We start from the raw sequence: 23,823 nt of genomic DNA, 5'->3' as shown, positions 1-23,823 counted from the left end.
ATCAGCCATGATCTTGTTGAATGGCGGGGCAGGCTCGAAGGGCCAGATGGCCTACTCCTGCTCCTATTTCTTATGTTCTTATGTTCTTATGTGTGTGTGTGTGTGCGTGTGTGCGTGTGTGTGTGTGTGTGTGAGAGAGAGAAAGAGAGAGAGAGAATGGGTGTGTCCCTATGTATATTTGTGTACGGATGTGTTTGTGTCTGGGTGTATTTTTGTGTGGGTGTATTTGTGTAAGTGTGTATTTTTGTTTGTGCATGTTTTGCCCATGAGTGCATTTGTGTGTGCATTCTTGTTTCTCTGCATGTGTGTTCGTCTGTGCAAGTATTGAGTGTACCTATGGTGTGTGAAAGTGTATCTGTTGTGTACTTGTGTGTTTCTGTGTCTGTATTTGAATGTGCCTGTCCCTATTTCTGTATATGTATGTGTGTGGGGGTATATGCATGCGTTGTGTGTGTATATTTACATGTGTCTTTCTGTATTTGTGTGCATATGTGTGAGTATGTGTATTTGTGTGTGTAGTTGTGCATTTGTGTCGATGTGTGTGTGTGTATGTGTGTGAGTGTGTGTATTTATAATTGTGACAGTTTTGTGGAGTATTGTCAGTGTGTGTATTTTTTAGCTGTTGCTCCAAGTTTCACCGCAATCATTAACTGAAAATGATCCAAACAATACGAATAATGGAGCATATTTTCAATGTTTTGCTGTATGAATGTAGTTTATGTGAGTGGCACGGAGATATCAGGAGAACGAATGAAATCATTCATTGATGCATCTCAGAAACATCAGGGACAGAACAGTAAAAACCGGGGAGGATTCAACCATTTGTTTCAATTTGCATTATGGGAAATCAATGCCAGGACATGATTAACAGGAACAAGAGTGCAGAAACATTTTAAAATTATGTTGCATAAGTATATATGCATCACATTGATTAGGATAATGATACTTCAAACTCTGCAGCAAATAAGCCAGAAGCTAATTTGTACTGTTGGCAACTGGGTTCTTCTCGTAGAGAGCTGGTCCCTTCCAAACACGTTACTTGCGAAGAGGGAGGAGAGTGAGCTCATAATTTCCCTCTCTCTACCCGGTGAAGCAATGTGCCTGATGGTTCTAACCACTGACGAGGTGGAGGTGAGTGGATTAAATAATGACATTCCTCCTCTTTTCATTGAGGAAGTGGTGGTACATGGGTTAGCTGCTGCTCCTCCCCTCTCTTTGTTGGGTGAGTAGGAATCCGGTATGTTCACAATTTCACTCTCCCCTCTCTCTGATGGGGGGGATTGTTGCTCCATGTTTGTGTGTGACCCTCACTTCAGTTCTCAGTGGGTGTGGTGCAGCAGCTTAAAGCTGACATCAATGGTAAAGGCATGGACAATGAGAGAAGCAGGAACACCGAGATCTAAATTGTGTTTGTTTGTCAGAAATGTTGAAATTGTCAGATTTCTCCTCAGTGGGAGGAAAGTCGGTGAAGATATTTTGCAGAATCCTGTAATGAATGTGCTCTACTCTGTCTCTAACCCAGGGTGTATCTGAGCTGGGTGCACTGGTTCAACAAGGCTTGGGCCCGAGACGTGAAAATACCTGACTCAAACCAAAGATACATAGTGGAAGTAAAATTGAAAACCAATCAATTAAGCAATTGGGTATTTCATTTATCGTTGGAGGAAAAAGATTTTATTCTTTTTATTGAAGTTTTTAATGTAACCGAGTGATTCTCATTGACATGAATTAACGGTGTCCATCAGTGCAAGGGAAATGTTCACAAAACTGGGTTTACCGCTGGATTTGTCAACTGTTCTGTTGATGATCTTCAAGGGGATGGCTTCATGTCCCACCACACAGGAGTAAGAAGCGCCGCTGGACCATTCCTCTGCTGCAATGGATAACAGACTGTACATGAAGAAGGAGCTATTCCCGCTCTCCGCGACCACCTCGGTGTTCTTATAGTTCCCAGGATTCACCGGCTTGTCGTTGACGGTCCACTTGACGAAGATCTCTCGAGGGGAGAAACGTCTCACTAAGCAGCTGAGGGAGACGAATCTCTGAGCGGAGACTTCTTCTGCCGAGGGCAAGAGGACAGAGACGAACGGTTCCCGCGGATTTGGATCTGCAGAAAATGTACAATAAATGTCAATAAACTGGAGAATTCTGGAGACAATGAAACTGCTGGCTAGATATAAGAAAAATGTGCTTCATTTCGATTTTAAATGTTTCCATTTTTGACTTCCAGTTTGGAGCAGAGGTGAACACAATTATTTTCTCAAATAACTCAGGGGGCTGGACTGGGAAGTTTCAGAAATTTTACAGCACAGAATCAGGCTATTCGGCCCAACTGATCGGCTTTATTTTTGGTTTTCTGGTTTTTATGCTCCACATCAGGCTCCTCCCTCGTTATTCGATCTCAACCCAATAACATCGCCTTCAGTTCACTTTTCATTCATCAACACATCAAATTTCCCCGTAAAAATATCTACAACCCCCAGTTTTTAGTTAGTGGAGTTTCCACTCAGGGGACACCATTAATGCACTGAATACTGAATATTGACCAGTACACTGACACTGGAAATAGACACAGTGACGCATTTATTGCTTCAATTTCTCAGCTCACCTGTTTCCTTGTGGATGGATTTTCTTAAAGGAGTCGGCAGATCCTGATGGCTCACCACGCAGTCAAACACAGCCGCACTCAGCCAGGCTTGTGTCGAGATGTTTAAGTTGCTGACCACGCTGTCAGGATTCGCTCCTGGCTTTTCGGCAATCTCTGATTTCAAATACTTCCTGTCTCGGATCCAGGACACATTGACTCCATAAGGAGCATGAGAAATGATGCAGGTTAAGGTCACGGTCGCCTCCAGTAAGACCTGTTCTATTGGTGGTGGCTGTATCGTCACTGTGGTATCAGGGCACTGGGGAGGATCTGTGAATGAAAAATGAAAATCAACCCTAGTTCCCTCTTCAGAAGCAGGACAGCAGTCTTCAGCCTGAAGGAGACGAAGTTGCCTTCGATATATCAACCTCTAACTATCACCTTTCAACCTCTATGGAGGATGGAAAACCAGCCTGCTCTGTGAAATTATTCTCTTTTTGTTCAAGTATTTTAGCAGCGGTTTCATTCTCATGAATCAACATTGCAGTATTCCCCAACAAATATACCATTCCTGAACTCAGGATCCAAGTACTGGCAGTTAGTTTATAAGTAGGGTGGATACACTTCCCAATATTTTACCCCTATGCTGTGACCTGTGAAACAGTCCGACACCGACTCTCTCTCCAAATCTTACCAGCTGTCTCAGGAAAAAGCTGACATCAAGACCACCTCGCTTACTGTGTTACTTCAAAATTGAAGGGAACACTATTTCAAGGGGAGACAGTGGCATGGTGGTGTTGCCAATTGTCTTGTAACCCAGGGCACGACTCTGGGGACACAGATTCGGATCTCACCACTGCAGGTGGTGAAATTTGAATTTAGTAAAAATCTATAATTAAAAGTCAAATGATCATCATGAAGCCATTGTTGTAAAAACCCACCTGGTTCACGAATGCCCTTTAGAAAAGTAAATCTGCTGTCTTTATCTGGCCTGGCATGCATGTGACTCCAGATCCACAGCAATGTGGTTGACACTTAAGTGCCCTCAGGGATGGGAAATAAATGCACATCTCATGAAGGAATAACAAAAATTGCTGTTGTGATGAAATTCTGAATGGGGCACTGTCCTAATGCAGCAAACCACATGACAGCAAATTAGAAGTTGTTCTATCTTTGTACTAACTTTAATAGATCCCTAATTTCGATTAACATCGGAATGGTATATTTTATCCTCGGTTTGAGTCTCTTACCCAGAGATCCGCTGATGTTCTGACTCTGGGTGAATCCTTGATGAGTGACCTGGCAGGTATAGACTACTTTGCTGAACCATTCCTGAGCGGAGACTGTCAGCCGACTGCTGGCCGAGAAGTTCCCGTTCACTTCACAGGCGGGAGAGGTGACAATTCCTGAATCCATGGGTTGTCCATTCTTCAGCCACTTCACCGTCATTAACTTTGGCTGGAAATCGATGATTGAACAGACGATGGTTGCAAATTTTCTGCTGGTGATTTCTTCACTGGAACTCACGGTGAGGATAACGGTTGGGGGGAGAATGCGTGGGCCTTCAACAAACAAATGTTCAGACGTTACTTGAAGATTCAATTGACATCAATTAAAATTAGTTCTTTTATTTGAGCACCATAGCTGCCGATTTGAGAATCATATCCATGGTTTGGTTGAATTGGCAGGGAAATGGCGAATGGAATTCAACCGTCAAAAGCGCCACACAATGCATTTGGGGAGGGAAAACAAAGCAAGGCAATAAACTGGAATGTTAAGAGGGATTGAGGAAATGCAAGACCTTAGAGAGCACGTCCACAGGTCCTTGTAGATGGTAGGGCAGCTGGAAAAGTTGATCAAGAAAGCATATCGGATTAGTTCCTCTATTATGTGAGATATTGAATGCAAAAACAGTGATACAATGATGGAGCTGCATAAAACGCTAGTTAGGCCACGTGTACAGTTCTGGTCACCACGTTGCAGGAATAACGTAATGACTCTGGAGAGAGATGAGGTTTACAAGAATGTTGCCAGGGACTGAAAATTCCCGCCATGAGGCGAGATTGGATAGGGAGGGTTTGTTCTCTTTAGGAAAAGAGGAGGCTGAGGCGTGACATAATTGTGGTTCACAACAAAAATAAGGGACGTAGGCAAAAATAATTCATTCCCCAAGTGGAGGGCTCAATTACCAGGGAGCAAGGTCATTTAAAAGGCATCTGGGTCTGCATCTCAAGTGCTTTAAGCTGCAATGCTACGGAGCAAGGGCTGGAAAATAGGCTTACTTTGTCAGGCTCGTTTATTTGTTCTCCCTTTTGGCCAGCACAGACATGATGGGCTAAATGGCCTCATGCTGCACAGTAACATTTCTGTTGTTCTTTGGTTCTGAGCAACTTTTCAGTCAGGAGGCACTTACCTGGATTTTGCATAATTCAATTTTTCAGAGTGCTACAGATCAGTTATAACTAAAGCCTTATACAGTTCAATCAGAGCGTTCCTGTCTTGCCCAAGTTCCACAACACTTACATTGCATTCCAATGCTCTTGACCGAGCTGCTGTGTCGAACCTCACACTTGATTTTGCTGCACTCTCCCTCTGACTCGGTGATGGTTAACTGGCTGCTCAGGGTATAGGTTCCCTTCGCGTTTCTCACTGATGGATAAGTCTTAAATCCAGTGGCGATCAGCTGCCCATTTTTCTTCCAGGTCAGTTTGGAGACATCTGGAGAGTAGTCCATCGCCAAACAGCCGTAGGTGATGGAGCCAGCGGAGTTGTGTTGCTGACAGGAAGAGACGAGGCTGTAGAGAGTGGGCGGAGACGGTGTCGCTGGGAAAGAATAGTCGATTCAACAAGTTAGACTCTTACCTGCGTTTATTAATTAATCAAACATATTTATACAAGTAAGTTTCTATATTAGGTATAACTCTTGGGGCTAAAGGGATCAGTGGATATGGGTAGTAGGCGGGCTCAGGATATTGATGAGCCGTAATCAAAGTGAATGGTGGAGCAGGGTCAAAGGGCCGAAGAGCCTCCTCTTGCTTCTGTTTTCTATGTTTGAACGTCACAATTTGACTAGAATTATGAACTTAAGGTAATATTTCCCGATTAAGACCTACATACACCTTTGAGCTTCTGTTACTCCTATCATTTGGGAATCGCCATCTTTGGAGAAACTCACATCACTGTCTCGACCTCTATCAGATTGGAAAGAGAAAAAACATTTTGATGTCATCGTAATGACATACCATTCACTGGATTAACAGAGAAGTGTAAAGAGTTTCTCCATTACTTCAGGCACTACCTATTTCTCAAACAACAGCACTTTGTGATGAAGAAGTTGTCTCTTCATTCATATCAGCCACTCGCCTGATGAAAGAGCTCCAAAAGCTCACGATTGCAAATAAGCCTGTTGGAGTTCAACCTGGTGTTGTGAGACTCCTTACTGTGCCCACCCCAACCTAGCGTCGGCATATCCACATTGTAGTTTTGGCTATTGCCTGTGTTCAAACTAACTGATGCCCCTTCCTCTCTCCAACTCACTGCCCCTCACTCCACAAAACGAAGATTAGTGACTTTGCTTCAAAACTACCTTCGGAATGAATACTTACTGAATGACCAGGAAACTCTCAATGTGATTACAAATTCAAATAATTGCAACATTGACTAATTGAAGGGTCAGACATTAATAGCAAGAGTTGGCCATTCGGGCCCTGAAGTCTCCTCCATTATTCACTGAGATTGCAGATGATCTGGTTGTGGTGCTCGCTCTATTTTGCACATCCTCACTCCGCCCGTCGATCACCCACTCTCTGCCCATTTTCCCCGACTCTCTGCGCTTTCCTCTGGCTCTCTGCTATTCCCTCTGGCTCTTTTCCCCTTTCACCCGGCTCTCTGCACTTCCACCTGGCTCTCTACACTTCCCTCCAACTCTGTCCCCTCTCCCCCGGCTCCCTGCCCTTTCCCTCAGCTCCCTACCCTTTCCTCTGGCTCTCTGCCCTTTCCCCCTGACTCCCTGCCTTTCCCCTTGACTCTCTGCCCTTTCCTCTGGGCTCTCTTGTCCTTTTCCTCGGCTCTCTGTCCTTTTCCCGGCCTCCATGCCCTTTATCCTGGCTCTCTCCTCTTTCCCTGGTCTCTCTGTCCTTTCTCCTGGTTCTCTGCCCTTTCCCTGGCTCCCTGCCCTTTCTATTAGCTCTCTGCCCTTTCTTCTGGCTCTCTGCGCTTTCTCCTGACTCTCTGCCCTTTCCCGGCTCTCAGCCTTGTTGCCCGGCTGTGGGCCCATTCCCCAGGCTCTCTGCCCTTCCCCCCCGGCTCTCTGCCCTTTAGCACGCCTCCTGTTCTCCCCGGCTCTTTGCCATTGTCCTTGGCCCTGAGCCCCCAGGGATTCCCCCCAGCTCTCCACATTCGCAGGGCAGCTCCCACATTTGAACACCAAACTGCCGCTTGAGATCTTTCTTCTCTCTCGTTGCAGACCTCAACACACAGGTTTAGCGAGTGTGAGTGAGAGAATGTGAGTGCGTGAGGGTGAGTGATTGAAGGAGTGAGAGTGGATGAGTGATGGTGTGTGAGTGACGGAAGGTGGGTAAGTGAGGGTGAGTGAGTGAAGTTCTTTCAGTGAGGATGAGTGATTGAGGGTGAGTGAGTGAGTGTGGGTGAGGGTGAGAGAGCGTGAGTAAATGAGGGTGTGTGAGAGAGGGTGGGTGAGTGAAGGTGGCTGAATGTGTGAGTGAAGGTGGGTGAGTGAGTGTCGGTAAGAGAGAATGAATGAGGGTGAGTGAGTGAGGATGCGTGAAGGTTAGTGAAGGTGGGTAAGTGAGAGCGAGTGAATGAGGGTGAGGAGTGAATGTGACTTAGTAAGTGAGGGTGAGAGAGTGAGTGAGTCAGGGTGTGTTATTGAGGGTGGTGTGTGAGAGTGTGTGAGGGAGAATGAATGCGGATGGGTGGATGAGTGAAGGTGAGTGAGTAAAGGTGTTTGACTGAGGATGAGTGATTGAGGATCTGTGAGTTAGGGTGGGTGAACGTGAGTGATGGTGAATATGTGAGGGTGTGTGAGTGAATGTAGGTGCGTGAGTCTCAGTGAGTTTGAATGGGTCAGGTGGCGTACGTGAGAGAGAGAGGGTAATTGAGCTTGAGTGTGTGGGGGTGCGTCTGGGTGAGTGAGGGAGGGTAAGTGCGGTGAGTGAGTGAGGGTGAGTGAGAGAGATTGAGACTGGATGAGTGAGGGAGGGTAAGTGTGGTGAGTGAGTGAGAGTGATTGAGACTGGATGAGTGAAGGTGGGTAAGTGCGGTGAGTGAGGGTGAGTGAGAGTGAGTGAGACTGGATAAGTGAGAGTGGGTAAGTGGGCTGAGTGAGTGAGACTGGGTGAGTGAGAGTGGGTTAGTGGGATGAGTGAACGAAGGTGACTATGAGTGTTGGTGAGTGACTGAGGCTCTGAGTGAGTGACTGAGGGTTAGTGAGTGAGGTTGAGTGAGTGATAGCGTGTGAGTGTGGGTGACTGAGTGACAGTGAGTGAATGAGGATGAGTGAGTGAGGGTGTGCGAGGGCGAGTGAGTCTGAGTGAGTGAGTGAGTGCTGGTGAGTGAATGAGGGTGTGAATGTGAGTGAATGAGGGTGAGTGAGTGAGGATGGGTGAGAGTGAGAGAGCGAATCTGTGTGAGTGATTTTGAGTGAGTGAGGGTGTGAGGGTGTGAGGTTGAGTGACTCAGGGTGAATGAGGATCAATGAGTTTCTGAGGTTGAGTGCGTGAGATTGAGTGTGTGAAGTTGAGTGTATGAGATTGAGTGCGTGAAATTGAATGTGTGAGGGTGGATGAGTGAGCAAGGGTGAGTGAGTTGGGATGAGTGAGTTGGGATGAGTGAGTTGGGATTTGTGAGTGGGGATGAATGAATGAGAGTGTGTGAGCGAGGGAAGGTGGATAAGTGAGGGTGAGTGAGTCAAGTTCTTTGAGTGCGGATGAAACATTGAGGGTGAGTGAGTAAATGTGGTTGAGGGTGAGAGAGTCAGTGGGCCACCTCCACCTCTTCCTCTCCATCGATCTTTTCCTGATTCTCCACATTGATCAGCTTTCTGTAACAGGGATGTGTAAATCACCGGGCAGCTGCTTTCATGTCGGTGTCTTTCTTCAAGAAACACGTACCAGTGAACAAATAGTCAGGCTGAGGGAGCTGTAGGGAAGCTGACAGCAAAACTAGGATGGGTCGCACAGGAATCAAACACCAAGTTTACACCAGTATTGGGGAGCCAGGCGGCCTTGGTCTCAGCCAATTCCCTTCTTATTTTTTGGGTGTTTGTGTCCGGTGTAACACATGGAAATTCCAACTTCTGACCTCATGTTGGAGGGTATTGTCACTGTTGAAGCAGTAGAAGATTGTTGCTCCCAGAACACTCCCCTGCCGAAATCCTGCAGTGAAATCTGAACTTAGATGTTTGACCTCCAACCACCAATACCATGTTGCTTTGTGCTAAGTATGACTCCAAACAGAGAAGAATTTCCCGCCGATTCTTATTGACTAGTTTTACTCGGGCCCCTTGATCCCACCCTCATTCAAATGCTACCGGGGTGGGGGTGGGGGTGGGGGTGGGGGGGGGGCTATCGGGGTGGGGGGGGGGTATCGGGGTGGGGGGGGGCGGTGGCGGTGGCACGGTGGCACAGTTATTAGCGCTGCTGCCTTAGAGTTGGATTCCCGACTTGGGTCACTGTCTGTGTGGAGTTTGCAAGTTCCCCCCGTGTCTGTTTGGGTTTCCTTAGGGTGCTCCTGTTTCCTCCCACAGTCCAAAGATGTGCGGGTTCGGTGGATTGGCCGTGCTAAATTGCCCCTTAGTGTCAGGGGGACTAGTTAGGGTAAATACATGTGGTTATGGGGATAGGGCTTTGGTGGGATTGCTGTTGGTGCAGACTCGATGGGCTGAATGGCCTCCTTCTGCACTGTAGCATCCTATGATTGTACTCTATGGTGTCAAGGACAGACACTCTGACGTACGTGAGATCGAAAGTGTGTGTGTGTGAGAGAGAGAGAGAGAGAGAGAGAGAGAGTGTGTGTGTCTGTGTGTGTCTGTGTGTGTGTGTGTGTGTGTGTGTGTGAGAGAGAGAGAGAGCGAAAGAGAGCGAGAGAGATAGAGAGAGAGAGAGAGGGAGAGAGAGAGAATGTGTGTGTGAGGATGCCTGTGTATGATAGAATGCGTTTGCACGTGTGTGAGACAGTGGGCTGTGCGTGCAAGAGGGGAGAGTGCGTGAGAGAAAGGGTGTGTGAGATAATGTGTGTGTGTGAGACAGAATGTGTGTTTGAAGAATTATTCTTTGTGTGTGACAGTGTGTCTCTTCTTGAAAATGTATGTGTGTGGAGGGGCGGGGAGAGTGTGTGTGTGGGGAGTCTGTGTGAAAGAGTACTTCTGTGTGTGATTGTGTGTATGTTGATGTGAAAGGGAGTGTGTCTATTTGAGATACACGATGTCTGTGAAAGAGAGTGTGTGTGCCTGAGAGGGAGGGTATGTGTGTGGGAGAGTGTTGTGTTCATGTGAAAGACAGTGTGTGTGAGAGGGAGTGCCTATTGGAAAGCAAAATAATATGTTCATCAGTGTGTGAAAGTGTGCATGGGATGGCGTGTGAGTGAGAAAGATATGTGCAATGTGTGTGGGAGATAGAAGCAATGTGGGGTGTTTGAGTGTATGTGTGTGTGTGAGTGTGAGTGTGTGTGTGTGTGTGTGTGTGAGTGTGAGTGTGTGTGTGTGTGTGTGTGGAGGGGCGGGGAGAGTGTGTGTGAGCGAGAAAAAGTGTGAAACTTAGACAGAGTGGATGCGTGAGTGTGTGTGAGTGAATTGACTGTTGAGAGAACATGTGTCTGTGATAGGTGGAGTGTTTAAAGAGAGATACATTGTATATACATGTGTGTTCGTGTGTAAGAGAAGGAGAGACTGTGTGAGAGATTGTGTGCGTGTGAAAGAGAGGGTGTTTGTGAGAGACAGTGTTTGAGAGCAAGGTTGTGCATGTGTGAGATAATGTGTAAGGGACTGAGCGTGTGAAAGAGAGAGAAATATGTGCCTGTGTGAGAGAATACGTGTGCAAGTGTCCGTATGAGTGAGAGAGAGCATGGGAATGTGTGAGACGAAGTGAGAGTGTACGGAAGAGGGAATGTGAGAGGGATAGTGCATGTGTGTGTGTGAGAGAGAGAATGTGTGCGCGAGACTGTGCTTATGTGAGAGACTGTGTCTGTGTGTAAGAGTGTGTGTTAGAGTGTGTGCATGTTCTATGTTTGTGAGAGAGTGATTGTGAGAGAGCCAGTGTGTGAGAGCAAGAATGTAGAGGTGTGAGATAGTGTGCGCAAGAAAAATAGAAATATGTGCGTGTGTGTGTGTGAGAGCGAGAGATGCGTGTGCAAGAGGAATTGTGAGAGAGCATGTGAAGAAATGTGAGACAGCTTGAGCGTGTGTGACAGAGAGTGGAAGAGAGAGAGTGCATGTGAGAGTGCGTGCGCGAGAGTGTGAGACTGTGCTTATGTGAGAGTGTGTGTCTGTGTATAAGAGAGAATGGGTGTGTGTGTGGGGATGTGAGCGCTTTTGTGTATGGGGATGTGAGAGATTGATGGAGAGAGCGAGACGATGTATGTATTTGTATTGAGAGAGTGTATGAGTAACGTGAGAGAGAGAATGTGTATGGGTGTGTAAGAGAGACCGTATGAGAGAGAAAGTAAGTGTGAGTATGTATGTGTGTGTGTGTGCATGTGTGAGAGAATATGAGAGTATTTATGTGTGTGAGAGTGTGTGATGTGTATAAGTTTCTATTTGGCTGATTCAGTCTGGAAAACACACTCACTCCACACATACTCACCCATTCACACAGTAAGTGGGAGTGACAAGTGAGCACAATACGGAGCGCGGGCCAAGGGTTGGAAAAACATTTAAATCTTTCGCAATTCGTCGCAATTGAATAATTTCCTCTTTCCTCAATGAGGGAAACCTGTAAAAACTCAAGAAATTTGACACAATCCAGGGCAAAGCCACCCACAGGATTATCCGCCCCCTCATTCACCCTATTCTCTCTCTCCATCACTAACAAGCAGTGACAGTAGTGTGTATTATATACAAGACGCACTGCAGCAACTCACCAAGGCTCCATAGTAAACACTGTCCAAACCCGTTGCCTTTATATCCTAACAGGATAAGGGCAGCAGCCACATATGAACACTACCACCTGCAAGCTCCCCTCCAAGACACACACCATCCTGACTTGAAACAATACCTCAGTTCCTTCTGGGTCAAAATCCTGGAACTTCCGCCTAACAGCACGGCGGATGCCTGCAGCATATTGATTGCAGTTATTCAAGGATGCTTCATATCAACACTTTCTCAAGGAACAATTATTGATGATTAAAGCTTCTGGCCGAGCAAATGACTCTAAAATAGCTTTAGAAGATTAAAAATAAGATGCAAATGAATTTGAACCTTCAACTGTCATACCAAACAGGTCATGGACTGCTTTACTACGGAGCATAATATAGTAAATCTCACTTTGTATTTGCTCATCGAACATTCCCAAGGCCGGTACATGACTGGTTAAAAATCATCCAAATCTCCCTCTACAATCTGACGTTTCTGCTCTCTCTGATGGTCACAATATGCTTTAGGGATCTCATTTCTGAGACGCCGAGCCAAACATCAAGTCAAACTGTCACATTTCTCACAGATACCAGTTTATTGAAGAAATAAATCAAATTTCACTCCCTGAAATACAGCAGAAGGAACCAGCAGTTTTACAACCAGTCAGGCAGTTTCCTGGCCCAACACGGTGACCACGCGCGCAGAAACAGAACAGACACAAACGGTGCAACAATCGATTTTCCAGCGGGTAGGTATGATCAATCTGTCAATTTAATTCAAACTGTTTGATTCTAATTGATCAATGATCAATTTACAACAGAAAATCAATAACCTCTTTTAAATAAAACTGATATTCATTTCAAAACTCCTGTCGATTTTTCATTATGTCTCTCTGTCTGTCTCACTTCTCGAAAACTATGTAAAAATGTAATTTCGCTGAAAATTAGGAATCAAAAATAACAGATTCAGGACAGTTCAATGTCCCGGACAGAGATACAGTGACACAGTAAGGATTAAATAAACCAAGAAACATTTACATTGAAAATCATTGCCTGATTCGATCTAATTTCTTAATTAAATGTAATCAACAAAATATTCGAGGTAAAACACCTTATCGAGCTAAGCATAGCTGATAAAAGAAAGGTTTTGTTTCTGAATTCATTTTCGATACAATTAAACATTCTCTGAAACGGATGATACTTTGCACGCCCGTGCATTATTCAAGGTATTTTGTTTTGAATTAATTAGCACCAATATTATATTTTGTTTTGTTAATTGCCGGTTACTTTTCCTGTTAGCTGATTTGTACTCCCTAATAAAATCAATTTTCAATCATTCAAAACTTTCCCTGCCTCGAACATTGTGAAGTAATTAGGTTCCAATTAAATCTTAAACAATAAACTTCAAATTACTGAATGGAAAGATTCAGACATCTGTAATTCATTTGCTTCAATCGAATAACATTGTCATGTTTTTTCATTTCCACTTTTACTCCAAATGCCTTATTATAACCTGCAAACGTGTTAAGAATGCATGTTTCTGAATTTGTATATACTGTAACGACCTGGCAGTTTGAGGTCAATGAAGCTGCTTCCTAGATTTAATAATTTGGACCATCCATATAATTTAATTACTGAACATATTGTTTAAATTAAGAAGTTCTGAATTAAACAATGAAAAACACAATGAGGACAATTGATTCAAATCCTCTGCAACACTGAAACATGATGCACAAAATAAGTCGAGACTTTTTCTTCAGTATAATATTTAATACTAATTAAACATAATGCTCAAATAGAATCAATTCTTCTATTCTGTCATTTATTCATCCAATAATTCTATTCTATGTTCAGCAGTAATGGGAGACAGGATGTTATTATTAAATGCAGAGCAAATATTACTAATATAAAAATATTATAATATTATAAAAAATTAATTATTTGAATTTCAAGTATTAAATTGTAAATCTCTAGCCAGTTTCTGTTGACACCTTACGACAATTCAAACACCATTATATGAACAATTGTTTAGTGTGAGCGAATTCCACCTGTCAGAAAACTGTGTTCACTCTGTCACATTTATTCAAACTGTGGGATCAATTTTCAAACTACAACAACAAAAATCAATAACTTCTTTTAAATTAAACTGATATTCATTTCAAAATTCCCTTCGACTTTTAACTATTTCTCCCTGTCTATCTCAAATCTCGAAAACTAGGCAAAAAATATTTTTTTTTTTCTGAAAATGTGCACATCAGATATAACCGATCCAGGGTAGTGTAATGTCCCTAACAGAGATACAGTGACGCAGTAAGAATTGTAATTCATGATTTACTTTAATCTGCAAGCATCAGTTAACATGAATAAAATGCTCAAATATATATTTATTTTATTTTTTCCGATACCAGTTTGTTTTGTCCTGACAAGGATGTTTAAACGCAGTTCGTTTTTTTCATTTAGCTAGAAAAAGTGTAACCGCTCAGGATCACCGAGTTGGAACAATACAGAAACAATTGAGAAACACCAAACCATTTCACAAATTTTGAGATGAGATTAGTGATTAATTACCTCTGCATCCAACTACAAATGACTTGGAAGGAATGCTGCGCCTGCACAGAAACAATGTAATAATCAGGCACAAAAATTGCCAAATAGCGTTTTATTGCCAATTATTCTCCAAAACTCAGATTTAAGTGAATGCGAACTTCATCGGGGATATAACAATTAATGCAAAGTATCTTGTTGAACTGAGCGCTGCTGTGGAAACAGCATGTTATCATGGAAATAGTTTCTGGAATTATCACAAAATATTTCCAGCCGAGAAACTTTTTTGGTCATGTTAATTGTATGCAAAACACAGCAGAACTATTAAAGCCGATTAATGCGAAATGATATTAATAGAAAATAATCTTTTGTGAATATGTAGTTATGTTACCGATTAATAACAGTTTGATTTATATTAATTTTACTATCAAACTTGTTAATGAGAAGTTTGTTTTTGCAGCAACTACTTAGTGTCCGATTGAGCGTTGTAAGACATGATTTATTTTAATTTCTAAGAGTTAGTTAAAATTTATAAAAATGCTGTAATACCTTTATTTTATTTCTTTCACAACCTGCTTATTTTCTCCCTACAAGGATTTTCAAACTCATAGATTATTTGCATTTAACCAGAAAACGTGTAACCGCTCAGTGCCACCGAGTTTAAGCAATGCAGAAACACCAAAACATTTCACACATTTTAAACCTTCTTAGTGACCCAACAACAGAACCTCCTCAACAGAAACACACCAAAACACATCAATGAGGGAATGAATCCGTTTCACGGGGACGCAACTCAATTATCCATTCAACAAAATCAAAAATATGATTGCAAGGAAATCTCAATATTCAATCCGGCAAACCAGCTCGTCACCAAGTATATGAATGATTGAACTAAACAGAAATTTGGAATAAGAGCAATAGCATTGCGAGGAGGTGGAATATGTCCAACAAATTAATATTGAAATTTTACCACATTCTATTCATATTGGGTCATATTTCAAACAGATTTCAAACATATTTAAATATTAGGTGGGTAAAAGCTGCAGCCGTCAGATGCCACCGAGGTTAAACATGGCATGTATCCCAAATTATGAATGCAGTGGCAAACTATGTTTTGGACGAGTGGCATAAACCGTGGTTTGGTTTAACCTGCAATTATCAGCTACGATTTAAAAAAATACAAATACAATAAAGCCTGCCTGATTTCTGTCTGCAGGCACGCGTCAAGTAGTTTAAAACCCGCAGACTGTTTGTATTCAATCACAAAGTGTGTAACAGCTCAGTGTCACCGAGTGTAAACAATGCAGAATCTCCGAACCATTTCACAAATTTTACTGATTCAAAGTCACCCAGCCAGACAACCTCCTCACCAGAAACACGCAGCACTGAGGGACTGAACCCCGGCTCATGCAGAAGCAGCTCAATTCTACAAACAGTTGCAACAGAAACAAATTTCACATTGGCAGAAAATCTCAATTTAAAATCCAGCCAATCTGACCATCACCAAAGCAACTAATAATTAAAATAAGCACAACAATGAGATAACAAAACCAGATTGTGATTAAGCGGAACATGTTCGCAACATTAAAGTAGAAACTTTAACACATTTTGTTAATATTGGGTTAGATTTCAAACACTTGTGCAGTGGATGGTGCAACTCGCAGCCACTAGATGTCACCGAGATTAAACATTGAAGAAACGCCGAACTGCTTAACAAAAGGAAGGCATTTAAAGTAACCCAGCCACACAATGTCCTCAGCAGATACACACCAAATCACAACAAGAGACTGAATCACTCAGTATCACCTTTTGTCAATTAACAGTAGAATTCTATAACCCCCATTTTAAGCAGGATCACATGAAACATTGTAAAGATTTTCAGCACAGAATCCACCAAACCACATTACATTGAACGAATGAATTAATAAAATCGAGAAAAAGTATAAAACAAAAACTCAAATAAAACACTAACTAAATAAATGCATGGTTCTTACCTGCAGTCACCGTCACCATGGTCCCTTGTCCCCAGTAGTCCATGGCGTCACAGTGTCACATTCTCTCGGCTGGGTCATACAATAACCATCTCTGCACAAAATAGACAGAAATCCATCAGTATTTTAAAAATTCACAAGCCAGAGGGAAAGCAAATCACTGCATTTTCATGAAATTATTATTGTACTGGTGGATACCGTTCGCTCTACATAAATAACCTTAATGTTTTATATTTCATAGAGGATCACATGATCAAGTTATTGAAAACACCAACTGATAATCAAATAGTTATCATAAATTTCCCATGTTAATTCTCGCTATTTGTGTAGTGCTGGGACATAAATAATACAGCACTGTAAATAATGCTGGATTGGAAAACAGAGCACTGCCCCAGTCTCGGTCAATTAGTGCTGAGGGGTTTTTGTATTGACAGTAACTGCTGTGCCACCCCAGTTATCACAGTGAGACACAGCATGACAAATACTGTGCCCGACTGCTAACTGTTTAATTTCACTGCTGTCTCAAAAATCTGATTCTGCCTCATCCACGAGCGAATGAGTGAGATATTTCAGCTTGTCCTGGTCATTGTATTTATAAAGGGGATCGGAATGCTTTTAAACTCTCTGTGTCGATTTAGCAGATCGGTAAATATAGATTTTATGGGAAGATTTTTATACCTTTTCACAAACTAATATTACTTCCACACATTATTTCACTGAAGCCTCGTTTACTTTGAAAATCCTGCTGTGGTACTGATCACCAATTTGAGCAATCTCTTTCCATGAGGTTTTTGTATGAGGATGTCGCTGTGCTCAGCACAGTGACCCACTGCTGTATCACAGTGACAGACACTCGCACAAAAACTGCACTCAGTCTCTGTTCAGTACTGCCGCTCAATATTCACTTCAAATAGACCATTATTTCGATGTAATTTACAATTTATGCAGCAGTTCACAAAACACAATCTAGAAACATCTCCTCCAAGTATCAGAAATATTAAAACGAGCATTATATCCAGGTGTGTAATTGCTGAAACTGTTAACAGTAAATATAAACAGAGTGAAAAGCTCAGCCCATTATGTCTGTGTGTTTTCTTGGTTTAATGTTTAATTTTCACTAAGTTGGGTTTGTCAGAAGCGGTTTGTGTTTTTGTTCTGGTCACTGTCGTTAATACTACATTTAAAACAAGCACTGACCTTCAGGTTATGATGGAAGTTGCTGAATTCCCTCTCGAGCTGTTCTTGTTCGGGTCCATCCCTAGTTCCTCTCGCTGTGGTGTCTTGCACAGTAATAGATGGCGGTGTCTTCGGTCTTCAGCCTCGTCATTTCCAAAGAGAAGATGTTGCTTGAAGTGTCTTTGGACGCAGTAAATCGATCTTTAATTGCTGGGGCGTAGTTGTTGCTAGATGAACTATAGTACCTCAGCAGCCACTCTAGCCCCTGTCCTGGAACCTGTCGGATCCAGTGCATGTAAGCGCTGCTAAGACTGAAGCCGCTGGTTTTACAGGTCAGTGTCAGGGAGCCTCCTGGACGCCCGGTCTCTGCCTCTGGCTGAGTCAACACAACCTCCGACTGGACACCTGTAAAAGTAGATCAAAAAACACGAGGATTAATCCTGGTGTAATGATTTTTGACTCTGGAATATTACAGAGATGGACTAAAACTGAGACAGTAACTGGGAGACTTAGACAATGAAAAAAAAACTACTCACCGGATAAGAAAGTCAGCAACAAACTGAGAGAAATCGCCGACCTCATCCTTCTGGTGATTTGGGGGAAATGGTTGTGTCAGGAACTCAGTGAACAAACCAGCTCCCGGACTGTTGGATTCCGGTCTGGTGAGCGGTATTTAAATAGCCGGCAGAAGGGGGCGGCTTTCCAGGCGCCGCCTGTTGATTCCCTGCTGGAGGCGGCGACAGGATCCAGGTCCCACCTTCCACACCCCAACAGAATGGACTTCCAGATTTACAATAGGTTAATATTAAAATGGACATTTTGTCTGTGTCGGGATATTTGTTTGGCTGAGTATGTTCATTGTATTGTCTCCATTATTTCTGATGGTGATATTGCAGTTCATCATTTCTTTATTTAAAATAACTAATACCATTGTAAATATGGTGATTTTATTACCACGCCCCCAAGAAGAATACAAATCTAAAAATGATGAAATAACATTTGTTGAAAATAAAGAGACCGTCAGTCTGTGTTGCAACAATTCCGGGTCTCTGTCACATTACAATAATAAAGCATCATTTATCAGAATAATTTTTACCGATTTCTGTAACTAAATGAGGGGGTATGAACAAAGTGATTGCATTTACTGTGTGGATGGCTATCACTGTACAATTTGGGTTTGGAGATGAGAAGAAACTCTCACACAATACAATGTTTCTCCTTATATTTGTCAAACTACCCCAATCTCGAAGACAGCCCTTTGAAAATAATAAGAATCCCGCCCTCCTGATAACTAAATAGTGAGTTGACAGAGAAACATAAAATTAACCTCGACTTTTGACAGAGAAATTAATGAATGGAACGGACACGGAGATCATTAAAGTTCTCCTTCAGCATCCAGATCATTGCAGCTCACTCGATCGGCCACCGGCTGTCTAACATTCGCTGGTATTGCGAACACAAGATATCAGGGCTTTGCGGCACATTGCACAATATCACAAGAATAAATGTTTTATCTTCCATTGAATCAGGTTATGAACTGATCATTTCTCCACTTATTGGCAGCTATGATTGGAACTCTTCAATAACAGGAATCAGATTATACTGTACAATAGAATAGGGTGTTAATCAGGTACAAGAGACGCTGCTGTTTAAATGCGATACAGAACGTTCAGAATATTCCAGGAATTCCCGCTGTTCATGTCAGTTTTATGATGTTCTCTTAATATTATTTCGATGCATTTTATGCCATTGCACTGATTTCAATTGATTGGGGAATTGGGACCATCAACATCTCTCTCTCGCATTTCATGAAGTGGTGAATGAACAGACTTTAATTATTGGAATGACATTTACTTGGAAGTTATACAAATGAAAAAGCATCTGGTCACATTATTGTTTTGCGATACTATTTACTCACATAATGAACAGACATTGAATGAAAATATTTGATTAGAATGATTACGATTTAAAATGTGTCATTCTTGTGGGAATGAAACAATTATTGTTTAAATGGCTGAATCCCATTTTGTCCATTCACGTTCACGCTAATCTGTCCCACACAGTATTTGGCAGCAATCCAAACTGCTGTCAAATGCTCAAAGTGATTGACAGGAATCATCTGGGGGTGTTGAGCAGCAGATCAAAGATCTGTTTCCTCAGTACTGACCGCTTGGCTGCAAGCCAACTTAAAACCCTTCACATTGTCAATGAGGCCTATTTATAAATAAATCTACCCAGCAACAGTACTGGAGGCACTTTAATTATTTAAAGTTGTAAATCTAGATGAATTTTTCCCATCTCTAATGAAAGGAAAGTTATGCAGCTTCTCTGGCACCCTGTTAGCAACAATGATGATTTTTCCAACACATCAGGATATGGTGTTAGATGGATAGAAAGAATTACAGGCAAACTGAGAAATGTCTCAGAGAGACGATACATGAACATGTTTGTTTGTATTTTCTTTCCCTTTATCTTTCCATGGGATGTTTGGTTGCAAAGACCGGCACATTTTGTCAGCCCCAAATTCCCTTGAACTGAGTGGTTTTCTAGGCTACTTCTGAACATATTAAGGAGTCAGCTATTTTGCTGTCCATCTGGAGTCACATCCTTGTGAGACCAGGTAGCGATGGCAGATTTCACTCATTGGGGAATCAGAGACGGTCCGATGGTCGCCATTAGCATCTGTTCCATATTTATTAATTGAATTCAAATTCCACCAGCTGCAATGCTCCGATTTAAATCCCTGTCTCCACATCATTGTCCTGGGTCTCTGGATCACTGGGCCACTTCAATTAATATTACGTCACAATCTGCGCAAACAATAAATGAATGACTGTGTTGATGCAGGAATGAATGACCGTTGAATGAATGAAATGAATATCAGTTGGATGCCTGAATATTTTGATTGAGGAATCAGTGAACGGATTGATGGATGCATTGTTAAATGGTACTGAAAGATACTGTTCCACATTCCCATATTTGTACTTGACTGGTTCAGAAGTTGAAACAGTTCCTTGATTCCATTTCTGTCAGTGTAATAATTTCAATACTTCCAGAGGGTCTGGGTGAAATCAAACCCGATTTTCTCGGGAGTTAGCAAGCTGATCCTCACGAAAAGAAGAGGGCGTTTTCCTGCGGCACGGATGTTTCATTTCTCTGCTGATACTGAATATTCATATCCAAGATCGAAAGAGGGAACATGATTTGGCTGAGGAGGGAGGATTGTAATATTTGAAACATGTGCAGCAAATCACTCACCATGCCCTCACCCAAATTAGTGAAGGTAACAAGCTGTAAAATAAATAATGTGGCAACAGATATATTGTGAAACTCACTGGACAACTACAAGTGTTACATTATTTCCCAAAACTGTGTAATAATGAATCGGGATTTAAAAATTCAGTAAAATCATATTAGGTGCAAGGTACTTTAATGCATTTCATTACTGTGGAAATCATCACACCAGCTATGTATCAGGAGTTTAAAGCGCAGAGACTGCTGGGTAGCGACTCATGATCCTCAGTCTAAATTCATTCAATTTCCCACTGCATTCTGGGACAGATTTTTATCCTTGGCGACAAAAAGGCCATTACAATGACAAGAAATGTTAATATCAATGAATTATTCAAAGCAAAGTTGTATAGAATGAAATACTGAAAACAAACAGAAAATGCTGGAAAATCTCAGCAGATCTGACAGCATCTGTGGAGACAGAGTGGACCCAACATTTCGAGTCTGGATGACCCTTCAGCAGAGTATTCCTAATGCGTTGGAAAGATTATCATTGTTTCTAACAAGGTGTCAGACAAGCTGCATAACTTTGTTGTGAGATGTGAATAGTTCAAATAGGCACTGTTTAATTATAAGCACTATTTCGAGCCACACACAAGCTGCATCAACTTACATACGGATCCCAAATATCATAATCAACTTATCCATGCTAACTGACCGAATCAACGTCTCAATCACTAACTATATCCTAAAGAAACTTCCTAATCCCTTTCCACCCTCATCATTTCCCAATGCCATCGCCCTCTTCAATTTTCTCCAAATATAAAAAGGGTCATCCTGATTCGAAACTTTGACTCTATTCTCTCACCACAGATGCTGTCAGACCTGTTGAGATTTTCAGAATTTATTATTTTTGTTTCAGTTTTCAGAATCCGCCATGTTTTTCATTTATTAAAATGCTGAATATAATTGGTGAAATAATTGTTTATCTGTATTAATTGATGTTAATTGGTGAATTGGAACTACCCCGCCGGGATATTTCCCTCCAGACGCTCATAAACCTGACTTGGACATATATTACCGCTCCTTTAACGTCGCTGGGTCGGAATCCAGGAGAACCCTTCCTAACAGCACTGTGGGTGTACCTACACTGCAGGTTGTGCAACGGTTCAAGGTGGCAGCTCACCACCAGCTTACCGAATGCACTTAGCAATGTGAAATAAATTATAGCTTAGACAGTCACCCACCTTCCATAAAGTAATTTTAAATATATTAACCTTTGTGAATGAATGGTGAATGCATTTATTAAATTGTGAATGGACGGTCATTAGTGAAAATAATTACTATCTTTCTGAACATTTATGACATTCTCCTTACTTGCTGGAAGATTTAAGGTTTGTAGTTCATTTATTAATGTTACAAGTAGGCTTACATTAACAGTGCTTTGAAGTCACTGTGAAAATCCCCGAGTCGCCACACTATACCGTCTGTTCGGGTACACTGAGGGAGAATTTAGCCTGGCCAGCGCACATTACCAGCATGCCTTTTCGGACTGTGCAGGAAACTGGACCACCCAGAAGAAATCCACGCATAAACGGGGAGAATGTACAGACTCCGCACAGACACTGACCCACGCCGGGAACCAAACAAGTGGCCCTGGCACTGTGAGGCAACAGAGCTAACCACTGTGCCACCATGGCACCCACAATTCCATAAGACATGCCTGATTCAAATTTATCACACTTTTTGCAAACTAAACCGATGGAAGAGACTGCTACAACTACAGGCATATCTCAGTCATAACATCACGGGAAAGATCTTTGCTGGGGTCACACTTGAAATACATCATGTGCTTGCAGACCGGGTATATCTGATGTGCAGTGTAGTGATTGTGTTGGAAGATTTACTCCAGCCAACAACTTCTCGATGTTCCATATATGTCCATATCTTTAACGTACTTCGGTCAATCTCGCGAAGACATTCACCACCGTCAGCAGGGCAAGGAATACAGGATTTTGGTGATAACTGGTTCTACACCAAAGCTCCTAATATCCATTCATGATACAAAAGCAATAACACACAATGACGAATGGTAGCTTAATGGGCAGCTCTTGTGGCCGAACTAACTTTTCAAAAATTGGCCACAAATTTATGATAAAATAATTTAAATAATGCCTGAGAACGCTTCTTTACCAACTACCTATCATCGTTTGTTGATTGGTCAGACCCACTTTTTACAGATTCGGGTATCTCAGGCGCTGAACACCAGCCAGTCCTGGAATAAGTTTAATTCTAACTCATTCTGAGTAAATATTCTCACCAGGTCTTCTGTTGGGACCCTGCTGAGCAGCTTTAATGGTCCGTGATTGTAGAAACTGAGCAGTCACAGGAATGTGGTCAAGATAGTCCAGTCCCATAATGCCTCACATTCAATCTGCAGTCCTTCAATTATAACAGAATATGTGGCTGTATGTAGCTGCCTCGGACATGGTCAACCCCAACACTGCCTTCCTGAACTGTTACAATGCCTGAGGTGTAAGTACACCCACAGTGCTGTTAGGGAGGGATTTCCAGCAACACATTCCAGACATTCACTAGACTGTAGGTGGATACCAGATTGATATATTCCATTCAACCACACCCAAGGTTAGTTATTCCAATTTCTTTATTGTACGGGACAATATATTCACAATATCTTTAAAACAGAAATTAAACATTCCCATTTGATTTCAGGTATTAACATATTCTGTTAGTTTGTTCTTTATTGTCGATGTCAGGCTGGGGTTGTTCCCCTTGGAGCAAAGGAGGTTGAGGTGAGATTTGATAGAGGTGGACAAGATTCTGACAGGTTTAGATAAGGTGGACAAAAAAAAGCTGTTCCCATTAGTTGAAGGGACAAGGACGAGGGGGGTGCAGATTTTGGTTCAGATATGTGGGATGGGGGAGGGGGGGGAGGGGGGGCGATGTGAGGAAGAATATTTTGATGCTATGAATGGTAATGACCTGGAACTCGCTGCCTATGAGGGTGAAAGAAGTGGAGACAATAAACAATTACAAAGGAAATTGGATGAGCATTTGGGGGTTTTCAAACAGAAATGCTGACTAAATATCTCTTAACTTCCGAGCACCAGCCACTGGAGGCAAAATGGTGAGACCGGCCAGTCCAGCAGAAAGAAACCCTCTGACCCTCCCCATTGACCAACTGTG

General features: G+C 42.4%; 1 pseudogene across 1 annotated transcript; it reads right to left on the bottom strand.

Moving 5' to 3' along the window:
• Positions 1-1,626: 1,626 nt before the first annotated feature.
• Positions 1,627-18,036, bottom strand: LOC144485559 (Ig heavy chain C region-like; annotated as a pseudogene). The gene is made up of 7 exons (XR_013496175.1): positions 17,922-18,036; positions 17,495-17,790; positions 16,213-16,276; positions 5,111-5,410; positions 3,838-4,149; positions 2,609-2,917; positions 1,627-2,107 (listed from the first exon to the last, which is right to left on the bottom strand). The product of XR_013496175.1 is annotated as an Ig heavy chain C region-like (transcript).
• Positions 18,037-23,823: the final 5,787 nt, after the last annotated feature.

The sequence above is a fragment of the Mustelus asterias genome, unplaced genomic scaffold (assembly GCF_964213995.1).
Source record: "Mustelus asterias unplaced genomic scaffold, sMusAst1.hap1.1 HAP1_SCAFFOLD_198, whole genome shotgun sequence".
In the NCBI taxonomy this organism is placed as follows: Eukaryota; Metazoa; Chordata; class Chondrichthyes; order Carcharhiniformes; family Triakidae; genus Mustelus; species Mustelus asterias.
Note: the sequence above shows the minus strand (reverse complement) of the source record. Positions and strands in the feature narration are given on the sequence as shown.